The sequence below is a fragment of the Rhinopithecus bieti genome, unplaced genomic scaffold (assembly GCF_001698545.2).
Source record: "Rhinopithecus bieti isolate Rb0 unplaced genomic scaffold, ASM169854v2 scaffold_32422, whole genome shotgun sequence".
NCBI classification, from domain to species: domain Eukaryota; kingdom Metazoa; phylum Chordata; class Mammalia; order Primates; family Cercopithecidae; genus Rhinopithecus; species Rhinopithecus bieti.
The window spans coordinates 514,140-534,682 of NW_016814631.1; positions in this window are offsets into that span (position 1 = coordinate 514,140).

A 20,543-nucleotide genomic window follows, 5' to 3' on the forward strand; every position below is an offset into this window, starting at 1 on the left:
GAGAGAGAAAAAGAGAGAGAGAGAGAGAGAGAGAGAGAGAGAGAGAACTATGCAAATCAAATGGCAAAGTTCTCAGCCCATAGCAGGCACTTCACAAACATTAGTATCTTTCTTTCTTTCTTCTCCCTTTGAAAGGAGGGAAGCATCACTTGCTGGCATGCACCTTAATTTGGGGGTCTTCTCATCTTCCATTCACTTAGAGCCATTTTTGCAATTACCTGGGCATTAAGAACTAAGGTAGCAATCCAAACAATCAGGGAAACTGTTCTGATTAGCTATTAGAGACATCACCCATTTTGCCTTTACTGTGTCACAGATACTGACAAAATACTACCAGAAAGCAAATGCCATTATCACTCAGGTTGTCAGTGTACCTTAGGTAAGGTTAGTCATAATAGTAGCAGCTTCCACGTATGCAGCACCCACTAAGGAGGCAGAATTTCATGATAAATGGGAATGTGGGTTTTGAAGTCAGAACACTAATAAAATCTCACTCCATCACCTACCATATGACTCTGGGCAATTCGTTTTGTCTCTATTATCACAGGGAGATAACGATAGTAACTACTCCACAATGTGAATTATTCTGAAGATTGAGATATTTATATAAGACAGCAGTTAGAGTAACATTTGGCTCATGATAAGTGCTCAATATTTGTTAATTTTTATTGTTATTGGCTAATGTTATGAAGACATTATCTAATTTACTCATTTCAACTCAGTGCAGTTAAGGCCATTGAAATTCAGAGAAGTTAAGGAACTTTCCTGGCCCCCAAACTGTTTAATTTCTTTATTGAATGTGCCTTTCTCTGTAAGGTAATTTCTTCAAATTTAGCTAGAGCAGAGAAGTCCCTGCAGAGTGGAAAAAGCACTAGGCTAGGAGCTGTGACAGAATGTTTAAACAGTGGTTACTCCATGTATCAGCTGCATAAGCACCAATTCACTTCACCATTCTGCAAATGAGAAGGTTTGACAAGGTGTTTGCTAAGGTCACTCCTGGCTCTGACACACAGGTTCCATGTGACAGACTTGGAGACTAGAAGTGCATGCATCTCAGAGGATCTTGGTGGGCCTAATGGATAATGATGACATTACTGGAATCATCACGCCACTTCCTTTGCTTCTCCACTCACAAGGATGCCCTGTCATCCTTGTTCCCATAGGGAACTAAAAATGAGGTTCTCATTATATTTCAACTTCCTCATCTGGAAAAGTATATTCCCAAACAACAATCCTGTTTTCATATGCAGCAAAGAACTATTCATGTCCTCTTTTTGCTTCCTTTGATTTGTCTTCTTTAGTCTGGGTTGTCACAAGGTGGGCTTCCTTGGATATTTTCAGGGAATTTCTACTAAAAATGATCACAAGAGTCAGGGGACATAAATATTGAATACCACTTCGAATTTTAATTCTAAAGGCAGACTTGGATTACACTGATTGTGTGGAAGGGTTCCCACTTTAATACTAAGATAACAATGAAAAAATAGTCTTAGATAAATGTTATTTAAGTTAAAATGCTGACAATCTCATCAGACTGAAATAAATATATTTATTATTGCCTTGCAATATTTAATATTTATTGCTCTCTTGCTACTTGTCAGACACTGCTCTAAGAACTTTATAGGACCAATCTCATTTAATCCTGAAAGCACTCTGATTATATATGAACTATAATTAACTTTATTTTACATATGGGAAAACTGAGCCTTAGGACGGTTAAGAAAAAAATTCCAGAATCACACAGAGAAGTTTTTGGACCAAAATTTGAACTCAGGTCAGACTCCAAAGGCCAAGGTGTAAAGCTCAGCTATTCTGCCTCCATTTGTAATCATTTTTATTTTTATATAGTTGCAACAACTGTGGGCATCACCTTCCACTAATTTTGCTTAATAATGTCATAAATGTTTTCTAGAATCATTTGAATCAGTATGTAAAAATAAATATAACAATCAACATCAACATTGCCCAGCTCTGTACTAAGTGATTTACTGTAACTATTTTATTTAAGTGTCAAAACAACCCTATAAGGTAAGGAATTATGAATGTCTCTGTTTCACAGATAGCAAAACTAGTTCAGGTAAAGTCGTTAAAGTTGTTGTTACAGTCAGAGAGCTTAGAAGTGGCAGAGCCACAATTTAAACTTAGATCTGCCTGACCGAAGAGACCAACTCTTACCTAATGTAATACATTTAATAAGATCTTGATGAAACTAAAATATTCCCAGTTTTCTAAATGGTACAGAGACAAAAAGAAGTATCAGAACTCCCTCTTAGAAATGGTATTTCTTTCCATTTTCACCTGGTATTATTGAAGAACTCTGAGCTTTCAATAAAGGCCCAGAACCTCTGCAAAACCACAGATCAAATTATAAGCAGCTTGGTTTGAAAGAGGCTTATAATAAGGCATGCATTGCTCCATCAATGATAAACCCACCAATAGTCATCCACATGGAAGAGCCCTGAAAACCAAGAGAAGGCAGAAAATCGTGTGATTTCTTGAGTTTGGATTTTCAATAACATCACCAACACTAGGTAAGCCAGCAGCTGTCCCCATGGACTCCATGTGGTCCTTCCATCTACACCAATTCTCTTCATTGGCAGAAGCAGCTTTCCAGTAATTTTCTCCAGCAATTTAACAGAAGGAAAAAGTCAACAAATGCCCAATGGTAGAATCTTGAAAATGTTCATAGAAGAAATGATAAGAAAACTCATGAAGTTATATCGATGGATTTTAATCTGTGTTACATCACTTCTAGCCATGTCAAGTCACCCTTTGTACACCAGATTTCTCAACTATACAATAATGCCCCTCTGAAGACATTTTAGAGATTAGTACAGATAATCTATGCAAGAAAGTTGGAACATTCATTGCCAATAATACACAAAGAACATAAATTCAGTACCCTCTTGTATACCCACCCTTCCTCATGGACACACATCCCTAAAATCAGAAGACAGTTTTGTCCAAAAGAGCAGAGGAACTGGCTCATAGCACTGAGAGCTGCTTAACCATACAGTGGTGCTGCATAGCAAATACAATTTTTATGGCAGGAAGCATGGCCATATTCTTTGTAAAGTCATCCGTTTAGAGACTCTTGTCCACCTCCTGTTAATTTTCTTGTGCAGACAGTAAAACTTAACAGAAGAGAGCTCAGTAGTGCCAAGGCTTCAGAGTTTGCCTCTCAGCTGAATTTACTTATACACAGATTATGCTTAAACACTGGCCATTATGCAAGCCTAGATAAGATTTCCAGATGTGCACATTTGGGAGACAAATCCTTTGTGTTAGAAGGCTGAAGGAAATGTTGTTTTTACTGATGATGGATGATCTCTTCACCCATGGAACATCTCTCCAGGAAGATAGGGACAATAATGTCTGGTCACCACAGGGCTAGGGCTAATCTCCAGTTTTTAGACACATGTGAGGCTCCTATCATGACTAAGGTAAGACCTTCATCCATCATCGAAAGGAAATCTATACTCTCGAATACTTTAAGTTGCTTATGAGCCTTGGAATGCAGGATGATGGGGTGGCTGGAATTCTGGATCAGAACCTAGTGCTCTCGTTTTTTGTGCAGACTTTGAGTTATTCAAAGAATAAAACACTACCTCTTCATCTCCCCTGCTCCTTTTTTCCCCACTAATAAAAATGGTATTGTAATACTGATACCTGTGTCTAATTATAGCAAGGGCAAGAATTATACAGCACAGTTCAGCCAGGATGGTAAAAGCACTTTTCAAAATACAGTTCGGCCATCCTCTCAAGCTTCTTCCACTCTCCTAGGCCAATTCCTGAATGCTAAAATTATTTTAACAGTCACAGAGCATGGTGCATTAATAAATGATCAAAGAGTGTGCATTTTCTAATGTCCCTTTGGCCTCGATAAAGAAACTGGCAAATATTCCATTAACCACAAGCCAAGAAGTCATTTTTTAAGCTTGAAATAGATTTCCCCATCTCATGTTGGAGGTGGGTCACCAGGATTGCTTAGTTTATGCACTTGAAAACTGACTTCTTAAAGAAAAAGGTTGAGATGGATTATTTATGAAGATGCATAAATTATGTAGTCATTTCATTGAGATTTCTAGGACTTCTATGAAGTAGAATATCCCCCGTGGTGGCCACATCTCATTTAATCCATTTGTTTCATCTTTTCCTCCACTTCAGAGGCTTCCCATATTTTAAGGTTCACTTTGATACAATAGCTCACTTTGAAATGTAATTTAAAAACATATTTATTATGTGTTCCTGTGTCGCACTAAATATTGCCTTGTAAGAAAAGAAACCCATGTAACACACACGAACAAAAAGGAAATTACACCTAAGAGAGTCATCATTTATAAGATGGATGAGTGGAAAAATTAATGCCAAACAAAATCACAATAAGGAAGAACAATGAGAAAAACTAGAAAATCATAATCTATATGTGATTTCACTTCTCTCAGTGCTTAGATATACTCTCCTGTCTTCACCATGGAGGATGAGGCAAGTATTATAAGTTCCATTTTACTGGCAAAGCATTGAAAAGCATAAAGTTACATGACTTACCAACCCCACATAAATGAATCACTTGCAAAATCACCACCAAAAATCTACAAGTAAGTATTATTTTCATCTTAGCTACAGAATTGGAAGACATGAATCATTGTGGCCCTTTATTTGTCCATGTTTTCAAGGGTGACATTCACATAAACAAGATTCTAAAATGTAATTGCATACTTAAACCTTATACTAATATATGTAAATAAATACCCCATCACGCAAGCTATCTAAATAGATAATATAGCAACAATATGTACATAAAAATTTCATAATCGTTTTTGGAAACTTCAATGTTCATAATAAAGGGTTATAGTCATACAATAAAACACCAAGCTGAAATTAAAAACAGCATTAGAGGCAAATCTCTATTGCCTGGAAAAATGATGTTCTTATATTGCTAAGAAAAAAAAAATGAAAGAGACCTCAAAACAGCAAATTGTAGTATTGTTGCAAAGAAATATCATGGAAAATTCTGGCAGACCATTCACCACATTTTGACAGTTGTTATCTTTGGTGGCAGAATTATGGCTGATTTTTGTTTTCTTTCCTGCATATTTCCATGCTTTCTGATATTACCATATTGATTTCTACCACAGTTATAATTAGTGGAAAATTGTAATCTACTTTTTCTAAGTAAAAATAAAAATACTTTATAAAGAGGTCTTGCCTAGTAATACTGATTAAATGGACATAGGGATTCTGGGGATTCTACTCTTGAACTTGTCAAGTTTTACATATGGTTAAATATCTGCTTAAGACGTTGATACCTTGATCAGCAAGTTAAAAATGGGAAGATCAGGATCTGAAGTCTTCCTCCTTAATTTTCAAAATACAGCTGGAATCTAACATAAAGAAAATTTAATGGGGATTTATTTATAGAGATGAGTTCTGAAACATATAAGGAGATAGAATATAAGGCTTTGAGGTTGTTATCATTCTGTGTCTAAGCTCGGTCAACTGTTTAGCTTAATTTGACCAATTTTTTTTTTTTTTTTTTTTTTTTTTGAGGCGGAGTCTCACTCTGAATTTGACCAATTTTTATTAAATACATAATATATGCTGGGCACTCTACTGGTTGAAAGAAAAATAAAAGTGAATAACAAATGGTTCTTGAAATTCACTGTCCATTGTGGTAAGCTTGTGTGACACAGAAAAGCATAGAACACTATGTTAAATTCAAGAATAGCATATAATCTTACCAAGAGTTGAAAAGCAAGAAAGATTCCCTAAAGGAGGTGATGATGAACTCAGAGTAGAAGAATGATTAGAAAATGTAGCAGCAGTTAGGGACTTCTGATTACAAAATGGCAGCATAGAAGCAAGCTTGCTTTACTCCCCCAACAGAAAACCAAAAACAAATATGCAGCACCAAGATTATCACCAGCAATATCCCAGAACTCAAATAAGAAGGTAAAACACTTTTCAGGGCCACAGAGAAGCAGGAAAAACTCCAAACAGACAGTAAGAGAAGCAGACTTCCATATCTGCAGCACCCCTCTTCATGACCTGCTGAGAACCAAGCATGTGGAAAATTTTCCCAAGTAACTGAGACTACAGTTGCATGCCACCATGTCTGGCTAATTAAAAAAATGTTTTAGCATTGGGGGTCTCGCTATGTTGCCCAGGCAGGTCTCAAGCTTTTAGCTTCAAACAATCCTCCCATTTCAGCCTCCTGAGTACCTGCAGGTACAAGTTTTGGTTTCCATTGGATATTTTGTTAGAAATTATTTTAATTTATTTAAGTATTTATTTTCTTGCTTACCCCCCTCCCCCCACTAGGTTGCTGCCTCCTTTTTGGCACTAGATGGTGTAGTAAGCCCATGTTTACCTTAGTTTTAGTAAACAATTTGGGACAGGGAAAATTCACAGTTTCTACACTGAAAAAAAGTAGGACTGGGGTAGGAAGCCAGTTTCCCCACCTTGAGTTTGCTGGCAGAAAACTCAAGTGAACTCCTTTGGGTTGTCCCTGCTTCAACCCATTGGAAGCATGAGAAGTGCCTGAAGAGAGAAATATAACTGAGCACAGCCAGATAAAAAGTAGGGAGGTGGAACTTCCATCCCCAGCCCTGGACTCTGCTCTGTAACTCAGCCAAAGGAGACACCAAATCAGAGTAGCTGTTCAATTTCACCATTCTGTGGGAAGTTCATTGTACAAGACCACTAGGCGTGAACCTGTAGCCACCTTTGCTACACTACCTGGATATTCCCTTTGGAACCTTCCCCATTTGGGACAGATGGTACTCCCTGTCCCAAATTGTTTACTAAAACTAAGGTAAACATGGTCTTACTACACCATCTACTGCCAAATAGGAGGCAGCAACCTAGTGGGGGAAAAAAAGAAAGGAAATAAACACTTAAATTAAAAATAATTTCTAAGCAAAAATATCCAATGGAAACCAAAACTTGTACCTGTAGCTACTCAGGAGGCTGAAGTGGGAGGACTGTTTGAGGCTAAAAGCTTGAGACCTGACTGGGAAACACAGTGAGACCCCCATTGCTAAAATGTTTTTTAATTAGCCATACATAGTGGCATGAAGCTGTAGTGTCAGTTACTTGTGAGGCTGTAGTGTCAGTTACTTGTGAGGCTGAGGCAAAGGGATCCCTGGAGCACAGGTGTTTGAGGCTGCAGTGAGCTATTATGATCATGCCACTACACACCAGCCTGGGTGATAGACTAAGACCCCATCTCTTAAAAACAAACAAAAGCCAAAAGCGAAAAACAGGCCAGACATACAAGATTAGAATAAATTACTAATCCATCAATGCAAGACACAGATATAGATCTACAAGAAACAACAGCAAACAGGGAATCACAACCTCCTCAAATATATAAAGCAACAAACCAGTGACTGACTCTAATGAGACAGTGATATATGAATTCTCTGACAAAAAAATTCAGAATTGCAATATTAAGGGAACTCAATGATTTTGAAGATAACAAAGAAAACCGATTCAGAAATTTATTAGTTAAATTTAATGAAATTGGAATATTTTTTAAATAAATAGAAACCTTGGAACTGAGAACTATATTTGCTGAACTAAAAGGTTAATTATGGGTACTCAACAGCAGAATGGATCAAGCAGAGGAAAGAAGCAGCAATCTTGAAAACAGGCTGTTTGAAAATATACAGTCAGAGGAGAAAAAAGAAGCAAGAGTAAAAGGAAGAGGATTGCCCATAAGATAAAGAAAATTATCTCAAAAGACCACATCTAAGAATTATTGGTATTCAAGAGGAAGCTGAACAAAAGCAAAGCCTAGGAAGTTTATTCAAAGAGATAATAACAGAAAACTTCCCAAAATTTGAGGATATAAATATCCAGGTACAGAAAGTTTATGAGAACACCAAGCTGATTCAACCCAAATAAGACTACACCAAAACATATAATAAGCAAATTCTCAAAAGCCAAGAACAGAGAGAGGATCTTAAAGGCAGCAAAAGAAAAGAAGCAAATAGAACATAAAAGTGTTCCAATTCATCTGGCAACGGACTTCTCAACAGAAACAATACAAGCTAGGAGGTAATGGAATAATTCCAAAATACTGAAGAGAAAATGTCATTCAAAACAGTATAGCCAACAAAGCCAACCTTAAATTTGAATAAGAGACAAATCTTTCTCAGACAAACACTGGGAGAATTGACTACTATCAGCCTATCTTAAAAGAAATGCTGAAGGAAGTTGTTCAATCTGAAAGAAAAAAAATTAACATGAAAAAAAGAAAATATTTGAAGCTATAAAACCCACTAGTAAAATTAAGTACACAGACAAACCAAGAATACTCTAATACTGTAACTGTGATGTGCCATTCACTAATAACACTAGTGTGAGGCTCAAAAGACAAATCTATCAAAATCAATAATTGTTACAGCAACCTGATAGGAGATAGGCAATATAAGATATATAAATTGAGTCAACAAAGTCAAAATGTGAAGATGAAGGATAAAGTTAAAATGTGGAGCCTTTAAAAGATTTTCTTTGCTTCTTTGCTTGTTTTCAATGTGAGATAAGTTGTCATCTCCTTAAAATAACTTGTTATATCTACAAGATGGTTTTTGTAAGCCTCATGGTAATGACAACGCAAAAGCCTGTAACAGATTCACTGAAAATAAAAAGTAAATATATTAAAACACACTACTAAGGAAAATCACTTAACCACAAAGGAAGATGGTAAGAAAGGAAGAAAAAAAGAGAGGAATTACCAAATAACCAAAAACAAGCAACAAAATTATCACAGTAAGTTCTGAATTATTAATAATAACTCTGAATGTAAATTGACTAAATTCTCCAATTAAAAGACATAAAGTAGCTGAATGGATAGAGATAAGACCCTACGATATGCTGCCTACAAGACACCCATTTCACCTATAAATCCAGAAACTGAAAGAGAGTGGGAAAAAAGTGTTCCATGCAACTAGAAACCAAAAAAGAGCAGAGTAGTTATACCTATATCAGATAAAATAGACTAAAAATTAAAGACTGTCAAAAGAGACAAATATAGTCACTATATAATGATAAAAGGGCCAATTCATCAAGACGACATAATAATTGGAGCTCCCAAATAAATAAAGCAAACATTAGTAGATATAAATGGGGAGATAGACTGACTACAATGATAGTAGGGGACTTCAACACCTCACTCTCAGTAAAGGAAAGAACATTGAGACAAAAAACAGTTAACAAAGAAACATTGGAATTAAACTACACATTAGACCAAATAAGTGTAATTGTAATTTATAGACCATTTCACCCAGCTCCTAATGAATATACATTATTTTTATCAGCACATGAAATATTATCCAGAATTGATCATACATTAGGCCACAAAACAAGTCTCAGCAAACTCAGAAAAGTACATATTATATTGAATATCTTTTCTGACCACAACAGAATAAAACTAGAAACCAATAACAAGAGGAACCTTGGAAAATACACAACCACAGAAATTAAACAACAGGATTGTGAATGACCAATGGGTCAAAGAGGAAATTAAGAAGGAAATAAAAAAAAATATTTAAAGAAATGAACATGAAACTTGAACATATCAAAATCTATGAGGTATGATAAAAGGAATACTAAGAGGGAAGTTCATAGCAATAAATGCTTATATCAAAAAAGGGAGAAAGATTTCAAATAAGCAACCTAAGGATGCACCTCAAGGAACTCCAAAAGCAATAATAAGCCAAACCCAAAATTAGCAGGGAAAAAAAAGAAATAATAAAGGTCAGAGGAGAAATAACTTCAATCAAAACTTAGAAAACAATGCACAAAATCAAGAAAACAAAAGTTATTTTTTGAAAAAATAAACAAAATAAAAACTTTTAGTTAAATAAAAGACCCAAATAAAATCAGAAATGAAAAAAATTGAACAATTAAGACCACAGTAACACAAAGAATCATCAGAGACTATTATGAAAAGCTATATGCCAACAAATTTGAAAACCAAAAAGAGATGGAGAAATTTGTGAACATATATAACCAATCAAGAATGAACCATGAAGAAACAGAAAATTTCAACAAACCTATAATGATAAATGAGATCAAAGCCATAAAAAAGTCTCCCATCAAAGAAAAGCCCAGGACCTGATAGATTCACTGCTGAATTATACCAGACATTTAAAGAAGAATTAATACCAATTCTACAGAAACTCTTCAAAAACATTGAAGAGCAGAAAATACTTCCAAACTTATTCTACAAGGCCAGCATTACCCTCATATCAAAACCAGACAAGGAAACAACACAAAAGGAAAACTACAAGCCAGCATCTCTGATGACCATAGAAGCAAAAATCCTCAACAAAATACTAGCAAACCAAATTGAACAACACAATAAAAAGATCATTCACTATGTTCAAGTAGGATTCATCCCAGGGATGCAAAACAGTTTAACATATGCAAATCAATAAATGTGATACATCACAATAACAAAATAAAATCCATATAATCATTTCAATATATGCTGAAAAATATTCAATATAATTAAACATCCCTTTAAGATAAAAATCCTCAACAAACTGGGTATGGAAGGAACATACGTTAAAATAATAAAGACCATATATGACAAACCCACAGCTAACATGGTACTGAACAGTGAAAAATTGAAAGCCTTTCCTCTAGGATCTTGAATAATACAATGATGCCCACTTTAACCACTTTTATTCAATATAATACTAGAAGTACTGGCCAGAGCAATCAGGCAAGAGAAAGAACTAAGGGGCATTCAAATTTGGAATGAAAGATGTCCAATTAGACTTGTTTGCATATGACATGATTTTATACTTAGAAAAACATTAAAACACCACAAAAAAATCTATTAAAACTAATAAATTCAGTAAAGTTGAAGGAAACAAAATCAACATACAGAAACCAGTGACATTTATATATGACTTAAGAGAACAATCTGAAATAGAAATCAAGAAAGCAATCCTATTTACAATACAAAAATATAAAAGCCCCAGAATCAATTTAAACAAAGTAGTAAAAGATGTACGCAAGGAAAACTATAAAACACTGATGAAAGAAAATGAAAAGAACACAACAAATGGAAAGGTATTCCATTCTTATGAATTGGAAGAACTAATATTGTTAAAATGACAATACTATACAAAAAATTTACAGATTCAATACAATTCCTATCAAAATACTGGACAGTATTCATATCAATAGAAAAAGCAATCCTGAAATGCATATGACCCACAAAAGACCTCAAATAGCCAAAACAATCCTGAGCAAAAAGGACAAGACTGGAGGCATCATACTGTCTGACTTCAAAATATACTACAAAACTATAGTAACCAAGTCACCATGGTACTGGCATAAAAACAGACAGACATCAATGGAATGGAACAGAGAACCCAGATATAAATCTATGCATTTACAGCCAATTCATTTTTGACAAAGTTGCCAAGAACATACAATGGGAAAAGGATAGTGTTTTAAATGAATGATGCTAAGAAAAATGAATAACAATATGTAGAAAATGAAACTAGACCCCAATTTTCATCATACACAAAATCAGATTAAAATGGATTAAAATTTAAATTTAACTCCTGAAACTATAAAACTACTAAAGGAAAACATTAGGGAAATGCAACAGGACACTGGCATGGTCAGTGTTCTTTTTTCAGGAGACTTCAAAAGCACTAGCAATTAAAGTAAAAACAGACAAATGGGATTACATCAAGCTATAAACTCCCTATACCAAAAAGAAAATAATCAACAAAGTGAAGACACAACCCCAAAAATGGGAGAAAATATTTGCAAACTATCCATCTGACAAGTGATTAATAACCAGAATATATAAGGAGCTCAAACAACTCAATAGCAAAAATAAATTAACAATCTGTTTAATAAGTGAGCAAAATATCTGAATAGACATTTTTTCAAAGGAAAATAAACATGGCCAACATGTATATGAAAAAATGCTCTTGGTCTGCAGTGCAGTGCTTTAACCCTGACTTTTAACAGAAATACAGGGAGTAACAGATGCTGATAAGGACGAAAAGGAAATGGAACCTTTGTACATTATTGGTGTAAACTAGTGGAGCCACCATGGGAAAACTGTATGAAAGTTCCTCAGAAAACTAAAAATAGAACTATCATATGATCCAGTAATTGTACCACTGGTATTCATCCAAAGGATAGGAAATTACCATATCTAAGAGGTGTCTGCATTCCCATGTTTATTGCAGCACTATTCACAATAGCCAAAATATGGAATCAACCTAAGTGCAAATCAACAGATGAATAAAGAAAATGTGGTATATAAACACAATGGAATATTATCCAACCATAAAAAAGAATGAAATTCTGTCAGTTTCAGCAACATAGAAGGAAGAGGAGGTCATTAAGTGAAATGAGCCAAACACAGAAAGACAAATATTGCATGTTTTCACTCAGATGTGGAAGCAAAAATGTGGATTTCATGATGATAGAGAGCTAGATTGGTGGTTACCATAGTCTGGGGAAGGTAAGGGAGTGGAAAGGGAGGAATAAAGAGAAATTGGTTAATGGGTACAAATATACAGTTTAGTAGAAGAAATAAGACCCAGTGTTTGAAAGATCAGAAGGTTGACTATAGTTTACAATAATCTATTGTATATTTCAAAATAACTAGAAGAGAACAATTTGAATGCTTCTAGAATGAAGAAAAGACACATATTTAAGGTGATGGATATCCTAATCACACAGATTTGACCTTTACAAATTATATGAATGCATTAAATTATCACATGTACCCCAAATTTACCATATATATATATATAATGTATCATTTTTTAAAAAAAGAAAATTATGAGGGTGAACAGAGAAAAGAATAGCATTCCAGGCATAAGGGAGTGTACAAAAAGGAAAAGAAGAGAGGAGAATGACTAAAAAAACATAAAAATACTCAAGTTATGAGTCCTGCTAGAACAAAACTTGGATGCAGGTAGTAGTAGAAGTAAAGGTTGGATATGAAAGCAAAGCCCAGATCTCATAGTTGTTTGGTCATGGGAGAGAAATAGGGGCTTGGAGATAGTGAGATTTGTAATTATATTGGCTGTTCTGGTTTGTATACGTGGTTCAGTGATAACACTGGCTGAGATAAGTATAACAACAGCAATAGTAGCAAAATTTTATTGAGATCTAAATATTTGCCAGACTCTGTGCTAAACTCTTTCGTATATTGACTCATTTATCCCTCATAACCTTCCTATGAGGAGGAGGATGACATTGCAATGTTAAAAGATAATGAATTCAGGAAGGTGAACAGGCTGGAGTGGGAGGAGCAGACATTGAAATCAGTTTTAAACATGTTGAACTGGAGGTAAATATGGAACCTCCAGATGGAGAGTTCAGCAGCAGCAGGAAATTGGAGTCTGGATTGGAGAGGAGAAGTTAGGGATAAAAAATGTAGAACTGGGAATAATTTGCATATAGAAATTTCTTAAAAACCATGCTCAAGAAATTACTAATTCAGGAAAAGCATGTAGAATATGAAAAAAGGCAGGTTACAAACAGAGTTTTAGAGGATGGGGGCAACAACACAGAGGAAGATAGGAAGTATTTTTGAAAGACATTGCCAGAAAAGTGTTTGACTTAGGCAAAAAAAGGCTACCCCACAAACACCAAGGCAAATAAATCCTAAGAAAGTGATTACTACCAGGAGCCTATGCTGGCATGAGGTTAATCAGATGAGAAACAAAATGTGCCTATCTCATTTGGCAACATGAAGTCATTACTGACTGCATTGTCAGTTCTGACATGGATGGGAGCCACATTGTTGATGATTGAGGAGTGAAAGGTAAAAAAAGAAGTAAAACCAACAAGCAGAGAAGATTCACACTGCTGAGATGCTTGTATAAGAAACGAGGGCGTGAGATACGGCATTAGAGGTAGGATAGTAGCATAAGGGGATAAAGACACAAAAGAGCAGGGTTTCACTTGTTTGTTTTACTGGGCTGGAAGAAAACTGAATAGATTCTAGATGAAGGGAAAGAACTAGTACAGAGGCATACAGTGAAGGTTGAAAAGAGGAAGTTTTTTTTAGACAGACTTTATTTTTTAGACTAGTTTTGAATTAAGAGCTATACTTAGCAGAAGGTACTGCTATAGTCTGGATACTTGACCCTCCAAATATCATGTTTAAATTTGGTCCCCAGTGTTGGAAAGTGGGGCCTAGTGGGAGGTATTTTGGTCATAGGGAGCAAATTCCTCATGAATAGCTTGGTGCTGTCCTTGCAGGAATAAGTGAGTTCTCATTCTGTTAGTTTCCATGAAGGCTGGAGGGCTGGTTGTTAGAAAGAGCCTGGCACCTCTCTCTCTCTCTCTCTCTCTCTTCCTCTCTCTTCCTCTCAGCGTGTGATATCTACACATGCTGTCTCCACCTCTCATTCCACTAGGAATGGAAGCAGTCTGAAGTCCTCACCAGAAACAGATGTCAGCACTATGCATCTTACACAGTCTGCAGAACGGATAGCCAGATAAACCTATTTTTAAAAATAAATTACCCAGTCTCAAGTATTCCTTTACAGCAACACAAATGGATTAAGACAGGTACATGGATTTTTCTTAAACTCCCTGACCCTTACAAATGCATGGCCTCCCACACTATCAAAATCTGACATCAGAGTAGTACATTTGATACACTTGATGGATCTATATGGGCACATCATCATCACCCAAACTTCATAGTTTACATTAGGGTTTATTCTTGGTGTTGTACAGTTTATGAGTTTTGACAAATGCAAGATGACATATATGCACCACTGCAGTACCATAAAGAGTACTTTTACTTCTGTAAAAATCCTCTGTGCTCTGCCTATTCATCCCTTTCTCTTGTCTTGCTTAGTAGTTTCACAGCCACTGATCATTTTATTGTCGTCATAGTTTTTCAGAATGTCATTTACTTGAAATCATACAGTACATGGATTTTTGATATTAGCTCTTTCATTTAGTAATATACATAAGCTTCCTCCTTGTCTCTTCATGGCTTGATAGCTCATTTTGTTTTAGTATTGAATAATATTCCATTGTCCAGATATTCCACAGTTTGTTTATCCATTCACCTGCTGTGGGACATTTTGCTTGCATCCAAGTTTTGGCATATATGAACAAAGCAGCCATGAACATTCATTTGCTAGTTTTTATGTGGACATAAGTTTTCACCTCATTTGGGTAAATGCAAAAGAGCACAGTTAATGATTCATACGGTAGGAATATGTTTAGTTTTGTAAGAAACTGTCAAACTGTCTGCCAAAGTAGCTGTACCATTTTGCATTCCCACCAGCAACGAATCAGAGTTCCTAGGAAATAATTGTTAGTATAATTCAGTGGTGTTCATTATATCCACAAAGTTGTGCAAACATCCACCATTTCCAAAATGTTTTTCATCAGCCCAAACAAAACCTCTGTACCTATTAAGCAATAACTTCCCATTTCCCCTTTCCCAGCCTCTCATAACATCGAATCTACTTTTCATCTCTATGAATTTTCCTGTTCTAGATATTTCATACAAGTGGAATCATACAATATTTATCCTTCTGTGACACTTATTTCACTTAGCATAATGTTTTCAAGGTTCATCCATGTTTTAACATATATCAGAACGTTATCCATTTTTATGGCTGAATAATATTTTGATGTATGAATATATTGAAATATTTAGGTTGTCTGTTTATCTATTGATGGACACTTGGGTTGTTTCCATTTTTTTGGCTATTGTGAATAATGCTGCTATGAACATTCAAGTACAAATGTCTCTTTGAGCCCCTATTTTCAATTTTCTTTGGTTATATGCCTAGAAGGGGGAGAGCACTAATCCTAACCACTAGACCACCAGGGAAATGCCTAGAAGTGGAATTGCTGAATTGTATGGTAATTCTGTGCTTAACTTTTTGAGGAAGCATCAAAATATTTTCCATAGAAGCTGCACCTCTTTACATTCTCACAAGGGACCAAGTTTTGAAATGCACACAGGATTTATCCAGGAGAAGAATGAGTAGAAGCACCTTCCTTGTAACAAGTAAATTTTAGTGTAATCCAAAAAAATGAAATAAAATATGAGAAATTCTTGGGGGGGAAATGGAGTTTAATATAGGTGGGGACTGCCAGTCATCAGTTGTGAAGTGGCTGTAGAAAAATGCAAGAAGCACTCATGAATGGTGTTGTGTTCTTACTAATTGTTTAATTATTTTCATCAAAGTAATAAGATACTTTAAAGAGTGTGGTTTAGATACATTAATTTGTGAACTTTATAGAAAATAGACTGAAAACACATACATGGTGAGCTGGTAAACCTTTTTGAATAACTAATTTAATAATCCAGAGTTGGTTGATGAGGCTTGACCTAGAGTGGAAATGAAAACAGAGACTGATGGACTCATTGATGATATTGATGAGTACTGTAGAATTAACAAAAGAGGAGAGATAGAGATGAAATGGCCAACACGGGTCCTGAATATCTGACAATTTCTTTCATTAAAAGAGGGGAAACAGGCTAAAAAGAAGGGCTGAGGTGGAGTTTGATCAGGAATAAGGTATTCGTTCTTACACCAGGAGCTTGCATACCCACGAATCATCATGCAAGAGACTTCTGATGAGAGCTACGTAGTACTAGACTTCAGAAGGACAATATGGACTAAAGATACTGGGAGTCATCAGAGTAGAGTAAGAATCATTGCTTTAAATCTGCTACTAGGCTAGTAAGTGGCAGAACCATAATTCAAAGACAGGTGGATTTGACTTCAAATGCTATATTCTTTCTTCCAAATCCTCTAGCTCTCAGTCATGTCATCATGACCAAGAGTAACTCATGACCAGATGAAATCAACCCAAGGAACAAATACAGAGGGAGAAAAAAGAGAAGAAGGCAGAAACTGAAATCCTGGGGAATACCAATATTTAAGGCTGCGTTGAGGAAAGCAAATCCAAGAACAGAAAGAAAACCAGGAAGATGTGGTTCCATAGAAGGTAAGAGTTCAGTATTTCAACAGGGATTTGCCACAGAGAGAAGTAACGTAAGGACAGATGACTGTCCACAGGCTGGAGTAAAACGGATACCACCAATAAGGTGGGATAAGCTTTTTTCACGGAGAGATGGCATAAAAGACAGACTGCAGCAGGTTGAAGAACAAATAAGCAAGAAAGAAGATGGCTTAGAAGTGAAGGGAAAGAGAAAAAGCAAGGAATGGAGCGGTGGTGATAAGAGGTCAAAGGAGGATTTTTTTTTTTTTTTTTAATTATATTGTTTTATCCTCTTGGAGGGATCTTAGTGTTTTTTCATTCAGTCTGAGAGAAAGGAGTGGCAGAGGTTGAAGAAACAGGATAGAGGAATAACTGATGAAATGAGCTATCTTAGAGAAAAGAGGTGCCAGAGCACAGATGGTGGGATTAGCCTCCCCCTCTCAGTCCCACCCTCTTCTATTGAGATGAGAAGAAGGTAAATAAAGAGGCGGAGATAGATAAAACTCTTCTCAATCATACAAATTAATTGCCTCTAAATGCTACATGTATTAGGCTATACTCACCAGACCTTTTAGGCTTAAAGATTACTTAAAAAAATAAACTAAGAGACTTTCCAATTTAAGTGTTAATAGAGCCTAGAAGATACTTAAGCAAATTTGTTATTTCCCCACCCCAGTATATTATTCTAATTGCTAATAGTCTAAGGAAAGAATCAAGAAGTCAATGTATCAACTCTCTCATTAACCCTGCTGATCTTTAAAAAACAGACACTTTCTGAGGCCAAAACAATAATTAAAATCATAAATATGTATTGGTACATCAAGTCAAACAATTGGAAAATGCAAGCTCATTAAGAATATTTTAATCATCTCATTACTTCTGTGGCATGGGTGTGTATAAATAATTTTAATTGTCCTTAGTTTAAGTAAAACATTTGAAAAGACAAGTTGGTTTTTTTTTTTTTAATTTTTTATTTTCCCAAGGTAAAAGCTGAACTTGACTGAAACGGGGTACTTCCTATGGGATAAACCTTTCCACAAGGAAATAGGATATAAAAAGGCATATGGATATAGTGATATTTTGGTTTAATTATTGAAACCACTGTACAAACAAGTTTTTTAAATAACAAAACAAGTCTAATTCCAGATTGCTGCAAACAGAGAAATGAAAAATCTCATCCACAGATGATACCTCTAGGATCTGATGCTAAAAGTGGTCTTTTCAGATTTCACAATTAAATTGGTTAATGGAAATTAACTTACAGTAACCACCACCTCGGCTGATTTACAGGCCTCCACATAGGGGTGGAAAATACTGCCCTTTATCCAAGTTGCATCAGCCATCAGGAAATGAATGGAAGCATACATACCAACTTCACCCCCTCTCCATCTTTCCTCTCCCTCCTCACTCCGCCCACTCGAGGCTGGTCATCAGTCTTTCTTTCCAGCCTCTGCCTCAGGAAAACAGAGTCGCTTTCCAAAATGACAAATAAATATTCATGCTAGAGTTTCAGATTTTAGCTTTGCAATGTGCTGCATCATGTTGCACCATTGGCCTCCAGTCTGGTGCAGCAAGATGTATTTTCAGAGTTGGTGGGCAGCAGCAACGATGTGAACAAGGCTTCACAGTCACCAGAGAAACAAGCAAGACATCTCTCCTTGGCAAACCCAAAAGTGTCACTGCCACAAATCAGCAGAACATCCAGTCCGTGCAGAGCAAGGGAAGTATTCATAGGAGATGAGTGGTTAATATTTCACTGTGCACATTGCAAGCCCAGATAAAGGTTGTTTGCATTCATTTATTTTTTAAAAATGCCAGTCATCTCAGCCCAAGGACTGTTTAACAAATATGCATATTTTAAATTTGACTTTTATAGGCTTACAGAATACATTTTATGTATGTTAAAACATATCTGCCCATCACTTCCCCACCACCTCCCCATCATGCCTTTTACTAAGAAGCCAAACAAGCACAGAGGCTAGCCAACTCCTACCAGACCCGGGAAAGTTGCTTTGAATAGAAAAATAAGTTCAAGAATTAAAGACCACTGTTTTCTAGGGCAAAAAGCCAAAAGTCAGTGAAGAAGAATATTAGCTTCAAATGGTGAGAGGAAAAAAAATAGTGCACATGTCAAGTGGAGAGCACTGAAACAGTTTTTATTCAGTAGCTGATACCATCAAACACTTTATGGCAAAGATGGCAGCTACTCTAAGATGATTTCAGGTCCCATTTTAGCAGAAGGCTGGGCCCTACTGTCCATCCTCTCCCGATTTTTTCTCACTCTCACTCCTATACCGAGAGGAATACTCACTGGTCAGCCTTAGAGAGAGCCTGCCCAGCAAGTGCTTATCACTCCTGAAACAGGTCAGAATCACCGTTCAGTTCAGCATTTTTTAGAACACCTAAGAAAAGCCAGAGAAAACTTGAGCAGTGCCTAGCATTTGTTCATTCACGCAGTCAATTAGTCAGCAATCAGTCTGAAAACATTACCAAGGACCTATTGTACGCTTGGCGCTGTGCTGAGAAGTGAGGAAACAGTAGTGAGAAAAATTGACACAACAGCTGTCTCTGTAGGATTTCAGGTTTAGAAGGATCAACAGGTATTCATCTAATACGGTAATTCCAGGGCTTTGAGTGCTCAAAGCTGTGGGTTCTGTTCTAATCTTCGATGGAGTGGAAGTGGGGATGCTAACTAAGTTAAATTTGAACTAAGAGCTCAACAATAAATAAGAATTAATTAGAATTATGGCCCAAGCAGAGGAAAGAGAATATGGAAAAGCCTGGAGACGGGAGGGAGCATGGGACAGCAAGGCACTGACCCCAGTAATCAAAGAGCAGAGAGGCAGAAAAGGATCCAGACTAGACAGGAGATGTTCAGTCAATGTTGCAAATGAAAAAATAATGGATGATTGAACAACTGAAAGAACAGGTGTCTGGTTACATAATTATCCATAATTCCAGCCATTCATTCACATAAGGAAACAAGATAATATCCCACTTGTTCATTTCTTTTGCCCTCTCTCAGTTTACCATTGTAACATCTAAGTTTAATGAAAGTGGAAACATTAGAGGGGAATAAAACAAAACGATCATGGCCACCCTCTGCAATATGTTCAAACTGAGATCCAAGCCTTGCTGAATTGCCATGCCACAGTGCAGGAGAAAAGTGAATGTAGAGCCAGAGCCAACAATTCACCCATGGCCCAAAAAGTGGAATTGGCTGGAGTTCAAGCAGCATTCCTCGGGAAAGCATTTAAGTGTATTATACAACTGCCCAGTGTTCATTTTTTTTTTGTTAGTTTATTCAACAAACAATTTTCATGTACCTACTATGTGCTTGACACTTGCTAGATAATCTGTGATAAAAATACAAGGACAAAATTAGCTTGTTTCTCCCTTAAAGCAACTCAGAGTCTAGTGAAGAACACAAAACATAAGCAGATCCTATTTGCAAGACAATATGACCGTAGCAATCACAGTAGCTTTCAGGTGCAAATGACAACCAGCTTCAAAAGGGCCAGGATTATCTTGGCTTTATTCACCATTGTTTACCAACATCT